The 15,531-nt window shown below is 41.7% G+C and overlaps 1 protein-coding gene and 1 long non-coding RNA gene across 2 annotated transcripts in view; one reads left to right on the top strand and one right to left on the bottom strand.

Annotated features, from left to right (window-relative positions):
• The window catches only part of cr1 (complement C3b/C4b receptor 1 (Knops blood group)), a 791,565-nt gene that overhangs the window by 132,428 nt on the left and 643,606 nt on the right, over positions 1 to 15,531 (bottom strand). The window lies entirely within an intron of this gene.
• On the top strand, positions 5,511 to 11,710 carry LOC116987099. Its single transcript, XR_004415643.1, has 3 exons — positions 5,511 to 5,595; positions 7,033 to 7,038; positions 11,687 to 11,710. It is a non-coding gene; the product is annotated as an uncharacterized LOC116987099 (long non-coding RNA).

Raw genomic sequence — 15,531 nt, 5'->3', positions numbered from 1 at the left:
CCACGCTTCCGTCAGTCTGCCCCAGGGCAGCTGTGGCTACAGAAGTAGCTTACCACCGCCGAGTGTGACTGAGGAGTGAATGAATAATGCGATGTAAAGCGCCTTGAGTATTAGAAAGGCGCTATATAAATCCCATCCATCATTATCATTATTATTGTAAATAGCTGTGGTCCCAGCACCGAGCCTTGCGGTACCCCACTAGTCACTGTCTGCCATTCTGCCATAATAAATTCACCTGTTTCTGTCTTCAAGGTCTTAACTAAGTTTGTCTTAACTATTTTTTTTCTCTTCACATACCTAAAGAAGCTTTTACTATCCTCCTTTATATTCTTGGCTAGCTTACCTTCATACGTCATCTTTTCTCCCCGTATTGCCTTTTTACTTATCTTCTGTTGCTCTTTAAAATGTTCCCAATCCTCTGGCTTCCCGCTCAGCTTTGCTATGCCTCGTCTCTTTTATTTCTATACTGTCCTCTACTTCCCTTGTTAGCCACAGATGCCCCTTATTCCCCTTAGAATCTTCCTTCCTCTTTAGAAGTAAGATTGCTTACATTTCTAAATGAGATCCATGGTTGCTATTGTTTACAGACACATTGGAAAGTAAATATTGCTGATGTTGAAAGTCTAAAGTACAAACGGCATGTGTGGCGAGAGAAATAGTTCATGTTTCAGGTCCAAGATGTAGGCAGTTCCATGCCACAGAGATCGGTGCTGTGATCTCAGTGGTTAACGCATTGTATCAGTGAATGGCGGTGCTGGCCCAAAGGGGCCGAATGGCCCACTCCTGCACATATTGTCTATTGTACTCTTAAATCACAAAAGCTCAACTTTTAAAGAGTTTACAGGAGTTAAGAGGAGCAAGCCACCGAGACGCAATGTTTACTGGGAATTGCCTTTCATTGCAGATGCAGTTCTAGCCTCTAGTGTAGGAATGGTTCACTCACCACGTTTGCAGGTGGGCGGTGAGGGAACAAATTTACCGTCCCCTCCACATTTAATGACACTCTTTCCATCCATCACATAACCATCATAGCAGGCGAAGGTGATTTCATCATTGTTTCTATATACAGATTTAGATCCTTCTGTGATGTTGAGATGTTCAGAAAGCTTGGGCTTCGGGCATTGAATATCTGATTGAAGAACAAAACATGTGTTTGTGCTCGTCATGGAAAGCTTTCAAAAGCATGCAGATACATTTACAACGCTAAAATACCCTGAACAAATGCTTTTTAATTTTATATTCAAAACACTTCAATACACACAAACATTTTTTGTTAAACTAGTTTAGTTATTTAACTTAATTTAGTTATTGTATTTCTGAAATACTCCAAGCTCCCCCTTTGACACAATTGTTATTTACGTCTGTAGATTGGTTATTGCATGTGAACCAATCATAGTAGAAATAGCATCACTAACCCCACCTTACTGTATGCTTCATACTAACACCCACTTGCTATACTGGTCAGTCTGGGAAGCGGTAACGATGAACTAACAATCCGCTATACCGCTATACTATGGGTACCGATTAAAGATGATCTTGAACTCCAGATTGTAGTTTGCATATTTACATGGTGTCAGAAGTGTCATAAGCACGTAAAGTGGACGTCTCTAGTCAAGGTCTCATTATTCCTGAATCTCAAGACCAGCTCGACTCTGCCCACTAGGACGATCCAATTAACACATGAGGAGTCAACTGTGCATTCACTCCATCACACAGCTGGTAAGATTCTGGATCCTTCTGTTCTAATGACAATTAATAATAATAAAGCTTTATTTCAGACACAGGTCCATATAACACATCATACAGTATAAGGAGATACAAAAATACATTAAAAATCGCATATTAGCCTATAAGATATACAAGCTATTGCACCAATGCCGTCTTAGCCTAGAAGTGAAGCTATAGCAGCTTTTCAGAGGGCTGACTAGGGCTTCAATTATGTGGTTCTCTGACTTGTCCAGGCGACACATAAAACTAAACATCAGCTGTCTTAAGGGTGCCTCACAGGTTGGCACTCTAGTGGACACAAACAATTGACTGGCACTATGCCACCCAGGGACACGAAGCAGCAACCTCATTGCATCATTATATGCTACCTTGAGCCTCTGCATACTCTTTTTCTTATAGTTAGACCACAATTGAGCAGTATATAACGGTGTGATAAAGGTTCTGAACAGGGAACACTTCACAGAGTCAGAGCACATAGAAAACTTCCTCATAAGCATGTTAGCTTGAAAATAAATTTTACAGCGCTGTCGGTAGAGGTCTTTGTCACCGAATATGACATGACCTAGGTATTTAATTTCCTCACACACAGCAAGAGGACTGTCTGACAAATAAAAGTTCGGAAAAGTTGATTTCTTGTCCTCAGCGCTTCTAACTATCATTATGCGGCTTTTCTTAGCGTTATACTTTATATCATAATCAAGGCCATACTGAGAGCACACCTTCAGCATCTGCTGCAGCCCAGCACTAAATGGACAGAGCAGGACCAGGTCGTCTGCATATATAAGATGATTAACAATAGTGTTGCCCACAAGACAGCCAGTTTTTAACCTATTTAACTGATTTGATAATTCATCCATATAAACATTAAATAAAATAGGGGACAAAATTCCTCCTTGCCGCTCTCCGTTACTAACACAGAATGGAGCAGATACAACATTGTCCCATTTAACCTGAAACGTTTGATGGGCATACCAAAACACTAAAATTCTCACTAAAAATTTAGGGGCACCTCTATCTAGCAATTTTACAAACAATTGTTCATGATTAATTCTATCAAATGCCTTGGACGCATCAATAAAACATAGGAATACAGATGAATTCAGGCTTGTGTACCTGAACACAATCTCTTTAAAAGCATAGATACACAGGTCAGTTCCATGTTTTCTTTTGAACCCAAACTGATTGTCAGTAGTAAGGACATACATTTCTAGCTTTGTTAACACTATTCTCTCCAGTACTTTAGACAAGATACTGGCTAATGCAATAGGTCGATAATTGTCAATACTGTTGAGCTTACCAGCCTTGTCTTTAAGCACAGGCACTAACATTACAGACATAATAGCATTTGGCAGGACACCATGAACCAGACAACCATTGAAGCACATGGAAAGCAAAGGGCAGAGCTTATAGCTGGCATATTTTAGATGTTCTGCAGTAATGCAGTCCATACCGCAGGCTTTGTTGTTATCCAACATGTTAATGGCATCATAGACATCTGCTGCCCTAACTATCATATCTGCAGAGAGATCAATATGTTCATGATTGATTCTAACTGGGTTACTTTTAACACAATTAAAATGGTTACGGTAGTGCTCACGCCAAATCTCAGCTATTTTTTCTGGGCTACTAACACCTTCAATGTCAGACGGTAGGGGTGTTTTATTGTTATTCATTACTTTGACCTCTTTCCAGGAGTTAGTAAGGTTGTTGTTCTGTAGCTTTCTGGCAAGCGAGTCTGCTCTCATTATGTTTTCATTTTTCTTAATAAAACGAAGTGCATACTTAACTCTAGCATTTGTGCGTTTTTCCATATCTAGCAATACCCCCTGTCTAGGCCCACCTGCCTCTGACCAGAGTCTAAAGGCCTCTCTTGCCTCAGCGTACTGCTCAGCCACAAACTCATTCCACCCAGGTCTGATGTTGGGTACCTTACATTTACTTTTACAAAAGGGTTCACTGGAAGCATTGAGACATTTCACAATAACATCATACATGGCACAGAGTTTTTCAGCATGTTGCACGTCCTTACAATTCGTATCTGAGCACATTAGGGCCTCTTGAGGCAATGCAATATTATTTTAAAAACTGTCCTTTCGCAGTGAGTATCCAGCCATAACCTCTCTGCTCAGTTTTGACCAGTCCAGTTTACTTGAGGAAGCAGCATTATTATTACTGGACAGCAGGGGGACATTCTCAACATTTAACCGTGCAGCAATAGGTATGTGATCAGAGGTGGCAAGTTCATAACAAATCTCCACATTTTCCAGTGAGGCATGAGCATCAGCTGTGGTCACAATATTGTCTAACCAAGATGTTGTGTGCCACGCTTCACTAACATAGGTAAAACTTGTGTCAGGCAACAGAACTCTCCAAGATTGTAAAAAGCGGGGAACACTGCCAGTCCGCCACAGGTACTACCCTCCCCATTGAAGGGATCGCCAAGAGTCGCTGCCTCAATCCCACACTATCAATGCCAGCCAGTCATTGCTGTCTGACATGAAGAATATTTCTACCACTTGGCATTCAAGTCTGATATCCAACGTGTTATGTTGCTTTAGAATCACTTATTCTTAACTGCATTCAGCCCAAATCCATTGTCAATTGCCCTGCCTCCACCATTTCTCTCACCCCCAACTCTTTCTCCTCTAGCCAGTTTATGTTTAAGTCTTTCCAATTCTGATGAAGCCATCAACCTGAAATGCTGACGTTCCCTCCGATGCCTTGCTGAGCATTTGGGTATTTTCTGTTTTTACCTCGGAGAGATTGCCATCTTTAACAGTATTTCTACCCCTACAACCCAAGAATAAGTGCAAGGCCATTTAGAACTGAGATGAGGTAAAACGTTTACACACAGAGTTGTGAATTTGTGGGATTCTCTGCCTGGGGAGGCCTATTCACCGGATGCATTCATGGAGGCGGGAAAAAGGAAGGAAGTGGCAGAGACAGTAGGACTAGAAGGAGAGCTGGGAAGCCGGAGGGGGAGGGGGAAGACAAGGGCTATCTAAAATTATAGAAGTCAATGTTGATACCGCTAGGGTGCAGAGTACCCAAGCGAAATACCCAAGCTTGTCTCCTCACTACATTTACTGCTGCCTCCGGTCGCAAATCTGAGTTTACATGATCTGTGCAAGGCATTCATTGATGCTGGAATTCCACTGTGAAAATTGGAAAATAAATGTCTCAGAGATTTTTTAGAGAAATACACAGAGGAACATAGACCAAGCGAGTCATCATTACGGACAAATTATGTTGACAGCAACTTCAACATTGTTGTGCAGAAACTTAGAGATGAAGTTGCATGCAACAAAATATGGATCTCAATAGATTAGACAACCGATGCTGTGGGGAGATATGGCACAATGTGGTCATCGGTAAACTGGACGCAGGTCAACCATCAAAGGAGCATTTGTTGACATCGGAAGTATTGGATAAGTCAAGCAGCTCAACTATTGCTCGGTTGTTTACATCTTCATTTGCTGTACTTTGGCCAGAAGGTATAAAATACGAGAATATTCTTCTGCTTGTGACTGATGCAGCTCCGAACATGAAAAAAGCTGCTCGTGCTCTTAAAGTTTTACTCCCCAAAATGTTGCATTTGACATGCTTAGCTCAAGGAGTTTATAGAATTGCCAAGCACATACAACTTGTTTCCAAATGTCGATCGCCTAGTTTCCAATGTCAAGAAAATCTTCCTCAAAGCACCGTCACGCGTGCAGTTGTTCAAGGAAATGGCACCCGAGATTCCGCTACCTCAGCCCGTTTTGACTAGGTGGGGTATTTGGCTCTGCAGTACTCTACTATGCTGCAAATTTTGAAAAGGTAAAATAAATCTGCAACATTTTGAAGAAAAAGAATCTACTGCAGTCAGTGAAATCATGCAGAAAAAGTCCCTCCACCGCAATCTTGTGTTTATTGCTTCCAATTTTGCAAACTTCCCACAAGCTATCACTTCACTTGAGAAACATGGCGAAACATTAGTGAATAACTTGCAGGTTTTCAACAAAGTAACTGACTATATTCTTAAAGTTCCTGGCGATGTAGGTAAAGACATACAAGGAAAAGGTGAGTGATTTTAGTTAACAAAGACCTTGAAGAAATACAAAACATAGCTAAAGTTCTCAAAGGTGGTTGTTATGCACAAGATATCGACATGAATATAGAGTCTGTAGCTTGTTTCTGGTATGCACCAGTGACCTCAGCTGGGGTACATAGAAGTTTTTCACAACTGAAGCACATTCTGTCTGACAGACGGCACAGTTTAACACCAAATAATTTGATAAACATGCTAGTAACTATGTGCAACCAGGCAACTTTGGTCGTTTAATGTAGAATACCTTTATGTTATCATTTTTAACTATATTTTGGTGGTGGAAATACATGTCTTTTTATGCCAATAAATCCCTTTTTCCTGCCTTTTTTGTAATTTTATTATGCCTATTTGCATGCCTATTTCAGAGGTTTTTGGCTCCTAAACATCTTGGCTTTAGTGATGAACAAGGACCTCCAGATATCTTTGTACTTCCCCTTTTCCCAATTTGACACTATTCAGATAATAATCTGTCTTCCTGTTTTTGCCACCAAAGTGGATAACCTCACATTTATCCACATTAAACTGCATTTGCCCACTCACCCATCTTGTCCAAGTCACCCTGCATTCTCATAGCATGTTCCTCACAGTTCACACTGCCACCCAGCTTTGTGTCATCTGCAAATTTGTTAATGTTACTTTGAATCACTTCATCCAAATCATTGATGCATATTGTAAATAGCTGTGGTCCCAGCACCGAGCCTTGCGGTACCCCACTAGTCACTGCCTGCCATTCTGCCATAATAAATTCACCTGTTTGTCTTCAAGGTCTTAACTAATTTTGTCTTAACTATTTTTTTCCTCTTCACATACCTAAAGAAGCATTTACTATCCTCCTTTATATTCTTGGCTAGCTTACCTTCATACGTCATCTTTTCTCCCCGTATTGCCTTTTTAGTTATCTTCTGTTGCTCTTTAAAATGTTCCCAATCCTCTGGCTTCCCGCTCAGCTTTGCTATGCCTCGTCTCTTTTATTTCTATACTGTCCTCTACTTCCCTTGTTAGCCACAGATGCCCCTTATTCCCCTTAGAATCTTCCTTCCTCTTTAGAAGAAAGATTGCTCGCATTTCTAAATGAGATCCATGGTTGCTATTGTTTACAGACACATTGGAAAGTAAATATTGCTGATGTTGAAAGTCTAAAGTACAAACGGCATGTGTGGCGAGAGAAATAGTTCATGTTTCAGGTCCAAGATGCAGGCAGTTCCATGCCACAGGGATCGGTGCTGTGATCTCAGTGGTTAACGCATTGTATCAGTGAATGGCGGTGCTGGCCCGAAGGGGCCGAATGGCCCACTCCTGCATATATTGTCTATTGTACTCTTAAATCACAAAAGCTCAACTTTTAAAGAGTTTACAGGAGTTAAGAGGAGCAAGCCACCGAGACGCAATGTATACTGGGAATTGCCTTTCATTGCAGATGCAGTTCTAGCCTCTAGTGTAGGAATGGTTCACTCACCACGTTTGCAGGTGGGCGGTGAGGGAACAAATTTACCGTCCCCTCCACATTTAATGACACTCTTTCCATCCATCACATAACCATCATAGCACGCGAAGGTGATTTCATCATTGTTTCTATATACAGATTTAGGTCCTTCTGTGATGTTGAGATGTTCAGAAAGCTTGGGATTTGGGCATTGAATATCTGATTGAAGAACAAAACATGTGTTTGTGCTCGTCATGGAAAGCTTTCAAAAGCATGCAGATACATTTACAACGCTAAAATACCCTGAACAAATGCTTTTTAATTATATATTCAAAACACTTGAATACACACAAACATTTTTTGTTAAACTAGTTTAGTTATTTAACTTAATTTAGTTATTGTATTTCTGAAATACTCCAAGCTCCCCCTTTGACACAATTGTTATTTACGTCTGTAGATTGGTTATTGCATGTGAACCAATCATAGTAGAAATAGCATCACTAACCCCACCTTACTGTATGCTTCATACTAACACCGACTTGCTATACTGGTCAGTCTGGGAAGCGGTAACGATGAACTAACAATCCGCTATACCGCTATACTATGGGTACCGATTAAGGATGATCTTGAACTCCAGATTGTACAGTTTAACTATTTACATGGTGTCAGAAGTGTCATAAACATGTAAAGTGGACGTCTCTAGTCAAGGTCTCATTATTCCTGAATCTCAAGACCAGCTCGACTCTGCCCACTAGGACGATCCAATTAACACATGAGGAGTCAACTGTGCATTCACTCCATCACACAGCTGGTAAGATTCTGGATCCTTCTGTTCTAATGACAATTAATAATAATAAAGCTTTATTTCAGACACAGGTCCATATAAAACATCATACAGTATAAGGAGATACAAAAATACATTAAAAATCGCATATTAGCCTATAAGATATACAAGCTATTGCACCAATGCCGTCTTAGCCTAGAAATGAATCTATAGCAGCTTTTCAGAGGGCTGACTAGGGCTTCAATTATGTGGTTCTCTGACTTGTCCAGGCGACACATAAAACTAAACATCAGCTGTCTTAAGAGTGCCTCACAGGTTGGCACTCTAGTGAACACAAACAATTGACTGGCACTATGCCACCCAGGGACACGAAGCAGCAACCTCATTGCATCATTATATGCTACCTTGAGCCTCTGCATACTCTTTTTCTTATAGTTAGACCACAATTGAGCAGTATATAACGGTGTGATATAGGTTCTGAACAGTGAACACTTCACAGTCAGAGCACATAGAAAACTTCCTTATAAGCATGTTAGCTTGAAAATAAATTTTACAGCGCTGTCGGTAGAGGTCTTTGTCAGCGGATATGACATGACCTAGGTATTTAATTTCCTCACACACAGCAAGAGGACTGTCTGACAAATAAAAGGTCGGAAAAGTTGATTTCTTGTCCTCAGCGTTTCTAACTATCAATATGCGGCTTTTCTTAGCGTTATACTTTATGTCATAAGCAAGGCCTTACTGAGAGCACACCTTCAACATCTGCTGCAGCCCAGCACTAATAGACAGAGCAGGACCAGGTCGTCTGCATACAAACAATTGTTCATGATTAATCCTATCAAATGCCTTGGACGCATCAATAAAACATAGGAATACAGATGAATTCAGGCTTGTGTACCTGAACACAATCTCTTTAAGAGCATCGATACACTAGGTCAGTTCCATGCTTTCTTTTGAACCCAAACTGATTGTCAGTAGTAAGGACATACATTTCTAGCTTTGTTAACAGTATTCTCTCCAGTACTTTAGACAAGATACCGGCTAATGCAATAGGTCGATAATTGTCAATACTGTTGAGCTTACCAGCCTTGTCTTTAAGCACAGGCACTAACATTACAGACATAATAGCATTTGGCAGGACACCATGAACCAGACAACCATTAAAGCACATGGAAAGCAAAGGGCAGAGCTTATAGCTGGCATATTTTAGATGTTCTGCAGTAATGCAGTCCATACCGCAGGCTTTGTTGTTATCCAACATGTTAATGGCATCATAGACATCTGCTGCCCTAACTATCATATCTACAGAGAGATCAATATGTTCATGATTGATTCTAACTGGGTTACTTTTAACACAATTAAAATGGTTACGGTAGTGCTCACGCCAAATCTCAGCTATTTTTTCTGGGCTACTAACACCTTCAATGTCAGACGGTAGGGGTGTTTTATTGTTATTCATTACTTTGACCTCTTTCCAGGAGTTAGTAAGGTTGTTGTTCTGTAGCTTTCTGGCAAGCGAGTCTGCTCTCATTGTGTTTTCATTTTTCTTAATAAAACGAAGTGCATACTTAACTCTAGCATTTGTGCGTTTTTTTCATATCTAGCAATACCCCCTGTCTAGGCCTACCTGCCTCTGACCAGAGTCTAAAGGCCTCTCTTGCCTCAGCGTACTGCTCAGCCACAAACTCATTCCACCCAGGTCTGATGTTGGGTACCTTACATTTACTTTTACAAAAGGGTTCACTGGAAGCATTGAGACATTTCACAATAACATCATACATGGCACAGAGTTTTTCAGCATGTTGCACGTCCTTACAATTCATATCTGAGCACATTAGGGCCTCTTGAGGCAATGCAATATTATTTTTAAAACTGTCCTTTCGCAGTGAGTATCCAGCCATAACCTCTCTGCTCAGTTTTGACCAGTCCAGTTTACTTGAGGAAGCAGCATTATTATTACTGGACAGCAGGGGGACATTCTCAACATTTAACCGTGCAGCAATAGGTATGTGATCAGAGGTGGCAAGTTCATAACAAATCTCCACATTTTCCAGTGAGGCATGAGCATCAGCTATGGTCACAATATTGTCTAACCAAGATGTTGTGTGCCACGCTTCACTAACATAGGTAAAACTTGTGTCAGGCAACAGAGCTCTCCAAGATTGTAAAAAGCGGAGAACACTGCCAGTCCGCCACAGGTACTACCCTCCCCATCGAAGGGATCGCCAAGAGTCGCTGCCTCAATCCCACACTATCAATGCCAGCCAGTCATTGCTGTCTGACATGAAGAATATTTCTACCACTTGGCATTCATGTCTGGTATCCAACGTGTTATTTTGCTTTAGAACCACTTATTCTTAACTGCATTCAGCCCAAATCCATTGTCAATTGCCCTGCCTCCACCATTTCTCTCACCCCCAACTCTTTCTCCTCTAGCCAGTTTATTTTTAAGTCTTTCCAATTCTGATGAAGCCATCAACCTGAAATGCTGACGTTCCCTCCGATGCCTTGCTGAGCATTTGGGTATTTTCTGTTTATACCTCAGAGAGATTGCCATGTTTAACAGTATTTCTACCCCTACAACCCAAGAATAAGAGCTAGGCCATTTAGAACTGAGATGAGGTAAAACGTTTTCACACAGAGTTGTAAATTTGTGCGATTCTCTGCCCGGGGAGGCCTATTCACTGGATGCATTCATGGAGGGGGGGGGGGCCGGAAAAAGGAAGGAAGAAGCAGAGACAGTAGGACCAGAAGGAGATCTGGGAAGCGGGAGGGGGAGGGGGAAGACAAGGGCTATCTAAAATTATAGAAGTCAATGTTGATACCGCTAGGGTGCAGAGTACCCAAGCGAAATACCCAAGCTTGTCTCCTCACTACATTTAATGCTGCCTCCGGTCGCAAATCTGAGTTTAAATGATCTGTGCAAGGCATTCATTGATGCTGGAATTCCACTGTGAAAATTGGAAAATAAATGTCACACAGATTTTTTAGACAAATACACAGAGGAACATAGACCAAGCGAGTCATCATTACGGACAAATTATGTTTACAGCAACTTCAACATTGTTGTGCAGAGACTTAGAGATGAAGTTGCATGCAACAAAATATGGATCTCAATAGATTAGACAACCGATGCTGTGGGGAGATATGTCACCAATGTGGTCATCGGTAAACTGGACGCAGGTCAACTATCAAAGGAGCATTTGTTGACATCGGAAGTATTGGATAAGTCAAGCAGCTCAACTATTGCTCGGTTGTTTACATCTTCATTTGCTGTACTTTGGCCAGAAGGTATAAAACACGAGAATATTCTTCTGTTTGTGACTGATGCAGCTCCGAACATGAAAAAAGCTGCTCGTGCTCTTAAAGTTTTACTCCCCAAAATGTTGCATTTGACATGCTTAGCTCAAGGAGTTTATAGAATTGCCAAGCACATACAACTTGTTTCCAAATGTCGATCGCCTAGTTTCCAATGTCAAGAAAATCTTCCTCAAAGCACCGTCACGTGTGCAGTTGTTCAAGGAAATGGCACCCGAGATTCCGCTACCTCAGCCCGTTTTGACTAGGTGGGGTATTTGGTTCTGCAGTACTCTACTATGCTGCAAATTTTGAAAAGGTAAAATAAATCTGCAACATTTTGAAGAAAAAGAAACTTCTGCAGTCAGTGAAATCATGCAGAAAAAGTCCCTCCACCGCAATCTTGTGTTTATTGCTTCCAATTTTGCAAACTTCCCACAAGCTATCACTTCACTTGAGAAACATGGCGAAACATTAGTGAATAACTTGCAGGTTTTCAACAAAGTAACTGACTATGTTCCTAAAGTTCCTGGCGATGTAGGTAAAGACATACAAGGAAAAGGTGAGTGATTTTAGTTAACAAAGACCTTGAAGAAATACAAAACATAGCTAAAGTTCACAAAGGTGGCTGTTATGCACAAGATATCGACATGAATATAGAGTCTGTAGCTTGTTTCGGGTATGCACCAGTGACCTCAGCTGGGGTACATAGAAGTTTTTCACAACTGAAGCACATTCTGTCTGACAGACGGCACAGTTTAACACCAAATAATTTGATAAACATGCTAGTAACTATGTGCAACCAGGCAACTTTGGTCGTTTAATGTAGAATACCTTTATATTATCATTTTTAACTATATTTTGGTGGTGGAAATACATGCCTTTTTATGCCAATAAATCCTTTTTTCCTGCCTTTTTTGTAATTTTATTATGCCTATTTGCATGCCTATTTCAGAGGTTTTTAGCGCCTAAACATCTTGGCTTTAGTGATGAACAAGGACCTCCAGATCTCTTTGTACTTCCCCTTTTTCCAATTTGACACCATTCAGATAATAATCTGTCTTCCTGTTTTTGCCACCAAAGTGGATAACCTCACATTTATCCACATTAAACTGCATCTGCCCACTCACCCATCCTGTCCAAGTCACCCTGCATTCTCTTAGCATGTTCCTCACAGTTCACACTGCCACCCAGCTTTGTGTCATCTGCAAATTTGTTAATGTTACTTTGAATCCCTTCATCCAAATCATTGATGTATATTGATGGGACGACAGATGGCACAATGGGCTAAGTGTTCGGCTGGCAACCGGAAGGTAGCCGGTTCGAATCCCGCTTGGAGTGCATACTGTCGTTGTGTCCTTGGGCAAGACACTTCACCAACCTTTGCCTATGTGTGAATGTGTGTGAGTGATTGGTGGTGGTCGGAGGGGCCGTAGGCGCAGATTGGCAGCCACGCTTCCGTCAGTCTGCCCCAGGGCAGCTGTGGCTACAGAAGTAGCTTACCACCGCCTAGTGTGACTGAGGAGTGAATGAATAATGCGATGTAAAGCGCCTTGAGTATTAGAAAGCCGCTCTTTAAATCCCATCCATTATTATTATTATTATTGTAAATAGCTGTGGTCCCAGCACCGAGCCTTGCGGTACCCCACTAGTCACTGTCTGCCATAATAAATTCACCTGTTTCTGTCTTCAAGGTCTTAACTAATTTTGGCTTAACTATTTTTTTCCTCTTCACATACCTAAAGAAGCTTTTACTATCCTCCTTTATATTCTTGGCTAGCTTACCTTCATACGTCATCTTTTCTCCCCGTATTGCCTTTTTAGTTATCTTCTGTTGCTCTTTAAAATGTTCCCAATCCTCTGGCTTCCCGCTCAGCTTTGCTATGCCTCGTCTCTATTATTTCTATACTGTCCTCTACTTCCCTTATTAGCCACAGATGCCCCTTATTCCCCTTAGCATCTTCCTTCCTCTTTAGAAGAAAGATAGCTTACATTTCTAAATGAGATCCATGGTTGCTATTGTTTACAGACACATTGGAAAGTAAATATTGCTGATGTTGAAAGTCTAAAGTACAAACGGCATGTGTGTCGAGAGAAATAGTTCATGTTTCAGGTCCAAGATGTAGGCAGTTCCATGCCACATGGATCGGTGCTGTGATCTCAGTGGTTAACGCATTGTATCAGTGAATGGCGGTGCTGGCCCTAAAGGGCCGAATGGCCCACTCCTGCACATATTGTCTATTGTACTCTGAAATCACAAAAGCTCAACTTTTAAAGAGTTTACAGGAGTTAAGAGGAGCAAGCCAGCGAGACGCAATGTTTACTGGGAATAGCCTTTCATTGCAGATGCAGTTCTAGCCTCTAGTGTAGGAATGGTTCACTCACCACGTTTGCAGGTGGGCGGTGAGGGAACAAATTTACCGTCCCCTCCACATTTAATGACACTCTCTCCATTCATCACATAACCATCTTGGCAGGCGAAGGTGATTTCATCATCGTTTCTATATACAGATTTAGATCCTTCTGTGATGTTGAGATGTTCAGAAAGCTTGGGCTTCGGGCATTGAATATCTGATTGAAGAACAAAGCATGTGTTTGTGCTCGTCATGGAAAGCTTTCAAAAGCATGCAGATACATTTACAACGCTAAAATACCCTGAACAAATGCTTTTTAATTATATATTCAAAACACTTAAATACACACAAACATTTTTTGTTAAACTTACACGGTTCAAAAAAGCAGCACAATACACTTACAACCTCCCTCCATTCAGCTATTAAAAACTATTTTTCAAAATCTTTCAGGGGGTAAAATAATTTACTTATTGTATTTCTGAAATACTCCAAGCTCCCCCTTTGACACAATTGTTATTTACGTCTGTAGATTGGTTATTGCATGTGAACCAATCATAGTAGAAATAGCATCACTAACCCCACCTTACTGTATGCTTCATACTAACACCCACTTGCTATACTGGTCAGTCTGGGAAGTGGTAACGATGAACTAACAATCTGCTATACCGCTATACTATGGGTACCGATTAAAGATGATCTTGAACTCCAGATTGTAGTTTGCATATTTACATGGTGTCAGAAGTGTTATAAACATGTAAAGTGGACTTGTCTCTAGTAAAGGTCTCATTATTCCTGAATCTCAAGACCAGCTCGACTCTGCCCACTAGGACGATCCAATTAACACATGAGGAGTCAACTGTGCATTCACTGTTCACTTTAGCTCTTCGGGCCAAAGGAACCAAGGGATATGGGGAAAAGCAGGAAGGGCGTACTGATTTTAGATGATCAGCCACGGCAGTACTGGCCTGAAGGACAGAATGGCCTACTCCTGCACGTATTTTTGCTATTTTGCTCCATTCAGACAAAACTAAATGTAAAAAGTCGAATGCCGCACAGTTCAGTACAGGAACAGGCCCCTCAGCCAACAATAGTCATACAGCATGAAAAAAGGTCCTTTGGCGCAACGCCCATGTTTACCAAGATGCCCCATCTACGCTCGTCCCACCTGCCCATTCTTGGTCCATATCCCTCTAAACCTTTCCCATCCATGTACCTAACCAAATGTCTTTTAAATGAAGCAATGATGCCAAGACCAACTTTTATCTGCCTGCAAAGAATCCATGTCATACATGTATAATCCATGTGCCTATCAGAGTCCCTTAAACACCACGATTGCATCTGCCTCCACTGCCACCCCAGCAGCACACCCCCCCCCCCCCACACACCGCCAACAGCACTCCCCCCCCCCCGCCACCAGCAGCACACACACCCCTGACACACCCCCCCACACACACTATCCCCAGCAGCACACACCCCCCCCCCCCCCCCCCCCCCCCACACACACTAACCCCAGCAGCACACCCTCCCTCCCCACACACACCACCAGCAGCAGCACGCACCACCTCTGTGCAAAACAAACTGGCTCCACACATCTCCTTTAAACTTGGCTATCCCCAGCTTGAAAGCTGTAGCATTTTCCACTCCTGGGATAAAGGTTCTGACTGACCGTCTGTCGTCCCTATTCCTCAATTTTATATTCTTTAATCGGGTCTCCCCACAACCACTGGCATTCCAGAGAGAGCAATCCAAGGTTGCCCGCTCCATAAATGAGGCAACATTCTTATAATCCTCTCTACACCCATTCCAAAGCCTCCACATCCTTCCTGCAATTATGCAATAAGGCTGCATTATGACT

The sequence above is a fragment of the Amblyraja radiata genome, chromosome 24, assembly GCF_010909765.2.
Source record: "Amblyraja radiata isolate CabotCenter1 chromosome 24, sAmbRad1.1.pri, whole genome shotgun sequence".
NCBI classification, from domain to species: Eukaryota; Metazoa; Chordata; class Chondrichthyes; order Rajiformes; family Rajidae; genus Amblyraja; species Amblyraja radiata.
The sequence above is the reverse complement of the archived record's forward strand: the minus strand, read 5'-3'. Positions and strand labels throughout refer to the sequence as shown.